Here is a 7578-nt window from a genome sequence, read left to right as displayed (position 1 = left end):
TTGGTCAGGCCGCCGGACGTCTTGGTGGAGGTCGCGGCGCTGCCGTGCGTCGCAGCCGACGAAGACGAGGCCACGGATGAAGCTGCGGTCGCCGTGACAACAGAGGAGGAGGAAGGAGACGCCTTGGAGGCCGGCGAGGGCAGGATGGGGCGGGAGTAGGTGCGCAGCGCGGGGGCCGCCGTGGAGGTGAGTTTGGGCGGAGCCGGGATGAGGATGTGAGGGGACGAGCCCCCCGCCGCCGCCGCCGCCTTCGGCCCGTGGGCCGAGGAGACGGAGGGGGCGGGGGTCAGCGGGGGAGGAGGGGAGGCGGTGGTGGGGGTCAGGGTGGGGGCGGGGGAGTCCAGCAGCATGGGGTTGGGGATGAGCCGTGGGGGGGTCGGGGTGGTGGGGGTGGAGGGGGCGGGGCCATTGGTGGCCTGTTCTGATTGGCTCTGCTGAACCAGCTCCTTGTCCATCATTCAACGCTGAAACAAACTGAGACAAACACAAACACGTTTTAGCCAAACTGGAACTGCTAGCGAGCATGTTAGCTGCGCTAACCCTGAAATGCTAATCATAAACGTCAGATTCACACATCCAGGCATCTTCAACTAAAACATAATTTCTCATCTTCACGTATAAAACTCTATAAAGACTCCAGAAAAATTAAAGGCTTTTAAAGAAGGCAAAATGCTAACGCGCTAAAGAAAATGTTAGCTCCGCTATTAGCGCACCGATGGGATTGTGGCCATTATTATTTTTCACACCTGAGATTCAGGGAAAAAAACAACCAATCAATAAGCTGTTGATTATCTGAACCAAAAGGTCTAAACAAAGTAAACACACCTGGCATCCTGTTTTCAAATTAATGGTGGGACTCGATTAAAATGTTTAATCAACTTCTGTATTAAGTTAATCATATTTGAATTGAAAACTATACATTGAGAAAAATAAACTTTTGCCATTCAAAAACCCTTTTTGCTGCTAAATTATTAAATAAACATAAAAGATGCAAACAAAGATGTTTATAGTTTTATAGATGGTTGAAAAGTCAGATTCAGTTTTATTCTATCTGTTCATCTAGCAAATAATTGTGCTAAAAATGTCAAAGCATAACAACTGATGTAAATAGGGCGTCAGAATTAAAGCGTTGAGGTCCTGCCCTCTTTATAACTCTTCCAGGGTTGATAAGCAGCAGCAGTTGCTGATATGTTAACGACATCAGTTACTGCAGCTCCTTCCTTCTGCAGGTTGCTTATTGTTCACCATAGATTTGATTTCCTGTTGGTTATCATCTGATTTCATCTATTGTTGTCGTAAATCAGTCAAAACGTGATCTAAATGGACCCAAATAAAAACCGCCGGACTTGCTGTGACTGTCACTGCTGTTCTGGTGTGAGGACGTATTGTCCAGCGTGGGGTTAACCACCACCCAGAACGCCCGGCTGCAGCTTACACTGACGGTGTCGGTGTCTCCAACCGCCCAGGAATCACTCCTGAACCTCACTGTTTACATATTTAATCCATCGCTGTCTGGCTCAGAGAAAAACTAGCTTCCTTTATTCAGAAACAAAGCCACCTTAAATTACAGACCACCTTAAACTGAGTTTCTGGATTATGAGAGATTGGTGAATGTTTTCATTTATTATTTATCTTATGTCTTCTGGCCAGATCAAAATCTATAATATACATTTTCAATTCATTTCTGTTTATTTACAAATAATTCACTGATTACTTTCATATTTCTATGTCATGTTTCTATAAAAAGAGGCTGAAATTTTAATTAAAGTCAAATTCTTTCATTTTGACTTTAATTTCTCTTACAAAAAAAGATTTTGAAACATCAACATGTGAAAAGTTCAGACCTTTCTGCAGCGCAGGGCTGATACTGGGACTATTTGCAAAATGTTTATATTTTTTGTAGTTTTGGCTTCAGTTCTGCTCTGAATGTGTTTATCGTCTTTTTAGAGTCTGGATTCTCCAGTTAGTGATTAATTGATAACTGAATTAGTTGCCGATTATCTGAATGATCGATTTGTCATGATTAATGGTTTAAATCGTTGGTGCAGCTGAAACATTTGAAGCCTGTTTGATCGTCGTCTCTGATGCAGATCAGGATTTCAGGGTGTGAAGCGAAGCATCATCAACGTTTATCAAACTTTCAGCAGGAGGAGGAAAGCTGAGCGAATCGGCTTTGAGTTTGGTTTGATTCCTGTTTGGTTCCTTTCACCTGGTTCTGAGTGTTTGGATCCATTTAAACCCAGATGACCGGTCTCCTCTCAGTTCCTGGATCCAGCAGGTTGTTCACCAACTTTATTGCTCTTTGGAGACAATTTGCATTTTAACATCTAGAACTTGTGAGGCACAATAATTCTTGGTCCTTAAGAGTTTTATGCATTTCCATTTTCAGCTGTGTTGGAGTCGTAGCTCAGACTGGCTGGACTCATCTCTATGACCCAGGAGTTGTGACGCTGCAGGTATGTAACAGTTAGCGGTTAGCGCTAAGGCACAGCGGCCCCAAGATGAAAGCAGTGATAGTGAACGTCTGAGGAGCCGGACCAGACCGAACAGGAAACACCCACTGCTGCATTTCAGCTCTGCTCCTTTTGTTTTATTGCTGTTGTTTTGACATGTGGTCTTGGCAGAGCTGTTCAACGACTCATGAAAGCAGCACTAATGAGCTAAAACCACTGCATCATTAATGGTGCTAATCGGTTCCTGAACGTTGAATCAAACATGGGTTTTTATGACGATTTCCAACTGATTAGAGCTAACAAAAAAAGAGCTGACAATAAACACAGTTCTCTGCAAAGCAGAAGTTTCTGAAACAGTTGTAACACCTCTGTCACCTGTCTGTCTATCAGTGAAGCTTTTACCACTTCCTGTTCTCCAGCCTGGCTGCTCTGAGTCGGTTCAATGTGTTGCTGCAACAAGATGCAACATGTTGATTCAGCAGGTTTCTATCTATCTATCTATCTATCTATCTATCTATCTATCTATCTATCTATCTATCTATCTATCTATCTATCTATCTATCTATCTATCTATCTATCTATCTATCTATCTATCTATCTATCTATCTATCTATCTATCTATCTATCTATCTATATATCTATCTATCTATCTATCTATCTATCTATCCATCCATCCATCCATCCATCCATCCATCCATCCATCCCATCCATCCATCCATCCATCCATCCATCCATCCATCCATCCATCCATCCATCCATCATCCATCCATCCATCCATCCATCCATCCATCCATCCATCCATCCATCCATCCATCCATCCATCCATCTATCTATCTATCTATCTATCTATCTATCTATCTATCTATCTATCTATCTATCTATCTATCTATCTATCTATCTACAGGTCCTTCTCAAAATATTAGCATATTGTGATAAAGTTCATTATTTTTCATAATGTAATGATAAAAATTTAACATTCATACATTTTAGATTCATTGCACACTAACTGAAATATTTCAGATCCTTTATTGTCTTAATACAGATGATTTTGGCAAACAGCTCATGAAAAACCAAGATTCCTATCTCACAAAATTAGCATATCATGAAAAGGGTCTGTAAAGGAGCTATGAACCTGATCATCTGAATCAACAAATGAACTCTAAACACCTTCAAAAGATTCCTGAGGCCTTTAAAACTCCCAGCCTGGTTCATCACTCAAAACTCCAATCATAAGTCAGACTGCTGACCTGACTGCTGGCCAGAAGGCCAACACTGACACCCTCAAGCAAGAGGGAAAGACACAGAAAGACATTTCTGAACGAATAGGCTGATCCCAGAGTGCTGTATCAAGGCACCTCAGTGGGAAGGATAAAGTGAGGCAGAAAACGCTGCACATCGAGAAGAGCTGACCCTGAGGAAGATTGTGGAGAAGGGCCGATTCCAGACCTTGGGGACATGTGGAAGCAGTGGACTGAGTCTGGAGTAGAAACATCCAGAGCCACCGTGCACAGGCGCATGCAGGAAATGGGCTACAGGTGCTGCATTCCCCAGACCAGAACCAGAAACAGCAGCAGAAGCGCCTGACCTGGGCTACAGAGGAGCAGCAATGGACTGCTGCTCAGTGGTCCAATGTACTTTTTTCAGATGAAAGCAAATTTAGCATCTCATTCGGAAATCAAGGTGCCAGAGTCTGGAGGAAGACTGAGGAGAAGGAATTTCCAAAATGCCAGAAGTCCAGTATCAAGTACCCAGTCAGTGATGGTCCGGGATGCCATGTCAGCTGCTGGTGTTGGTCCACCGTGTTTTATCAAGGCCAGGGTCAATGCAGCTCTCTATCAGGAGATTTTGGAGCACTTCATGCTTCCATCTGCTGAAAAGCTTTATGGAGATGAAGATTTCATTTTTCAGCACGACCTGGCACCTGCTCTCTGTGCCAAAACCACTGGCAGATGGTTTACTGGCCGTCACTGTGCTCAATCGGCCTGCCGACTCTCCTGACCTGAACCCCACAGACAATCTGTGGGATATTGGGAAGAGAAAGTTGAGAGACGCAAGACCCAACACTGTGGATGAGCTAAAGGCTATCGAAGCATCCTGGGCCTCCATAACACCTCAGCAGGGCCACAGGCTGATGGCCTCCATGCCACGCCGCACTGAAGCAGTCATTTCTGCAAAAGGATTCCCGACCAAAACACTTTTTTTTATTGGTACGATGAAATATGCTAATTTTTTTAGATAGAAATTTTGGGTTTTTATGAGCTGTTTGCCACAATCATCTGTATTAAGACAATAAAGGACCTGAAATATTTCAGTTAGTGTGCAATGAAACTAAAATATATGAATGTTAAATTTCTATCATTACATTATGGACAATAATGAACTTTATCACAATATGCTAATATTTTGAGAAGGACATCTATCTATCTATCTATCTATCTATCTATCTATCTATCTATCTATCTATCTATCTATCTATCTATCTATCTATCTATCTATCTATCTATCTATCTATCTATCTATCTATCTATCTATCTATCTATCTATCTATCTATCTATCTATCTATCTATCTATGGACGCCGCCATCTTTCCATCTTTGGATCAAAACAAGAAGGAAACAAAGCACAACATTTATGGCTCTTAGTGGAGAATGAACCGCGGATTAGTCCGCTGACGTCACGTTGCGTCAACAGCTACCCTTACTGCGCATGTGTTAATTAAAGGGTTTTCTTTAATTAACCTTTATTTAACCAAATAAAAACCCATTGATCAATATCGCTTCACCACGTCATAATAAACAAAACACGTCAACAGAAAAAACAAAAACACACATTAATATATGAACAGATATCTGAAGGAAAAACTGTCAACTTCAGACAGAACCTGATTCAAACTGTTTCCATTCAGACAAATCAAGTCCAACTCGGTTCTGATCAAGTCAGGATCCAACTCGGTTCTGATCATGTCAGGATCCAACCTGCTGCATTTCAACAGCACTTTGTTGCTGCAGCTGCATTTTCCCGCTGACTGCGGCCAACAGATGTTGATCCTGTTTTTCATTTTCTTATGAAAACGAACATTTCGGGAAACTATTAGAACTATTAAATAATGCCTGTTACACTCACCGCTCTGAGGCCTTCAGGTCACTGATGTCCTCTTTTCTGCGACCATCAAGCTGCTAAAATGCTAACAATAACGGGGTAACCATAGCAACCACTGGCCGTTTGCGGCTCGGCTCGTGCGGACCGGATGTTGCTGTTTGTCAACAAATATCCTCCACAAGTTCATCAGTTTAATTCATGAATTATTTTCACCAACAGATTTTTTTTGTCTGACTTAGAGACTTAGACTTAGACTTGACTTTATTGATCCCTTGGGAAGACTCCCTCAGGAAATTATAGTTACCAGCAGCTCACAGGCAAAAATGTGGCACACGTCATTTAGTGCAGAATTATGACGCGTCAGTGACGTCACAGTTTGATCAAATGCCACATGAAAACAATCGGATATGATTGGAAATAACTCCGATCGGATTTGGACCCACAAGAATATTCACCTTCATCCAAACAATTATTTCAACACTTTGCTTTGTGAATTATGGTTATTTCTGTGTTTACAGTTTTACTGATATGATGTCATCAAACATCTACATTATGTACATTTATTTCAAACAGAACAAATAAACCAGTTGCTCATTTATTGGGTTACAACATATTTCTAATAACTTGTTTTAGATTATCTCGGTGTTTTATTATTTTTGTTTTTTTATATATATATTACCAATAATCTATATTTTCATGCTTGTCTATTTTTTACTATATTCTACTCTGTTTTTCTATGCAGTTTGGATTTATTACTAACTAAATTATTGACAATATTCCCATAAATTGGACATATTTTGCTCCAAATGTCTCATTCCTGCCTATAATTTGTGATGAATGGGTGAACAGGTGAAACCTGTGGCCGCTCCGCGCGCTGGAGACCAGCTCAAGATCCCGTTTGGGTGAAAACTCGGGTTCGGGTCCAAATGTGAGCAGGAAGCGCAGCCTGGGCTCCGGTCGGTCCGGTCGGTCCGGTCCGGCCCCCAGGCGGACAGGTGCCGCTCCAGATGCTGACATCTGGCCCCGCAGCCGCGCTTCCCGCAGGTGACAGTTAGGCCAGAGCTGCATGTGACGCTCAGAAACACCGAACAGAAGATGGAGCCGGGCCTGCGCGGCGCTGGCTCTGACCCGGAGCCGTCCGGCGCTCTGCGTAACGCGCTCCGTTCACCTACCTGCGGAAAACGGCGTGGTGGCGCAGCTTATCCCCGCAGCTCTCCATCAGAAGCGGAGCGCATGTTGATCGATCCCGCGGCTGTTATCTGATGAACGGCTCCGATGGGCGTGTTGAAACCTCACTTCCTCGTCTGACAGCGCAGCGGCCGCCGCGAGCAGCGCGTCAGCCTTCCGCAGACAATACCGTCCCCGAAGCGCCGCGGAGGGCCGAGGCTTCCGCGGCCCCTGCACCCACACAGGGGGGGGCCAAGTTCAAGCGCGGTCCGGGCCCGGTTGTGCTGTCTGTGTGCGTGTGAGCGTGCGTGGCGCACTCTGTTTATGGTTTCATCACAGCCCCGTTCGGTCCCCGCGGAGCGGTCCGGGACTCTGGCCTCCAGATGGGGGGTTCGGGGGGCCCCGCGGGTCTCCGGGGGACCAGCGGCAGTCTCACCTGCCGGGGTCTGCGGCTGGAAACGAGCCCGGCTGGGGGCCACCGAGTAGCGGCTGTGAGGGCCTGATCAGTCCGCTGTGTGGAGGCGATGGAGGCGGTGTGCCGAGGAAGAGCGGAGAGACAGCACCACACAGAGCCCAGGAGGACCGGAACACGCTGCTGGTGCTGCTGGACCTGCAGGAGGACAGCCGAACTACAGCCGAACTACAGCTGGACCCGAATCACTCCCAGCACAGCCAGAACCCGAACCACCGAATCAGAGCGGGAATAACCTGTTAATGAATGAGTAATAAACAGTTAAAGGGCCAGTACGCGTTTTTAACAGCTACATAGTTCTTTTTATAGAAATATAAAATCAGTAAAATGAGTAAAAAGTCTGATTTTTTCATTTAAGGCATTGAAATTGGGTCTCTGTCTCTTTAA

At 44.6% G+C, this 7578-nt stretch overlaps 1 pseudogene; it reads right to left on the bottom strand.

The window, feature by feature from the left end:
- Positions 1 to 7371, bottom strand: part of LOC129354382 (nascent polypeptide-associated complex subunit alpha, muscle-specific form-like) — a 20851-nt pseudogene extending 13480 nt beyond the window's left edge.
- Positions 7372 to 7578: the final 207 nt, after the last annotated feature.

Source organism: Poeciliopsis prolifica, unplaced genomic scaffold (genome assembly GCF_027474105.1).
Source record: "Poeciliopsis prolifica strain line A6 unplaced genomic scaffold, Auburn_PproV2 SCAFFOLD109, whole genome shotgun sequence".
NCBI lineage: Eukaryota > Metazoa > Chordata > Actinopteri > Cyprinodontiformes > Poeciliidae > Poeciliopsis > Poeciliopsis prolifica.
Note: the sequence above shows the minus strand (reverse complement) of the source record. Positions and strands in the feature narration are given on the sequence as shown.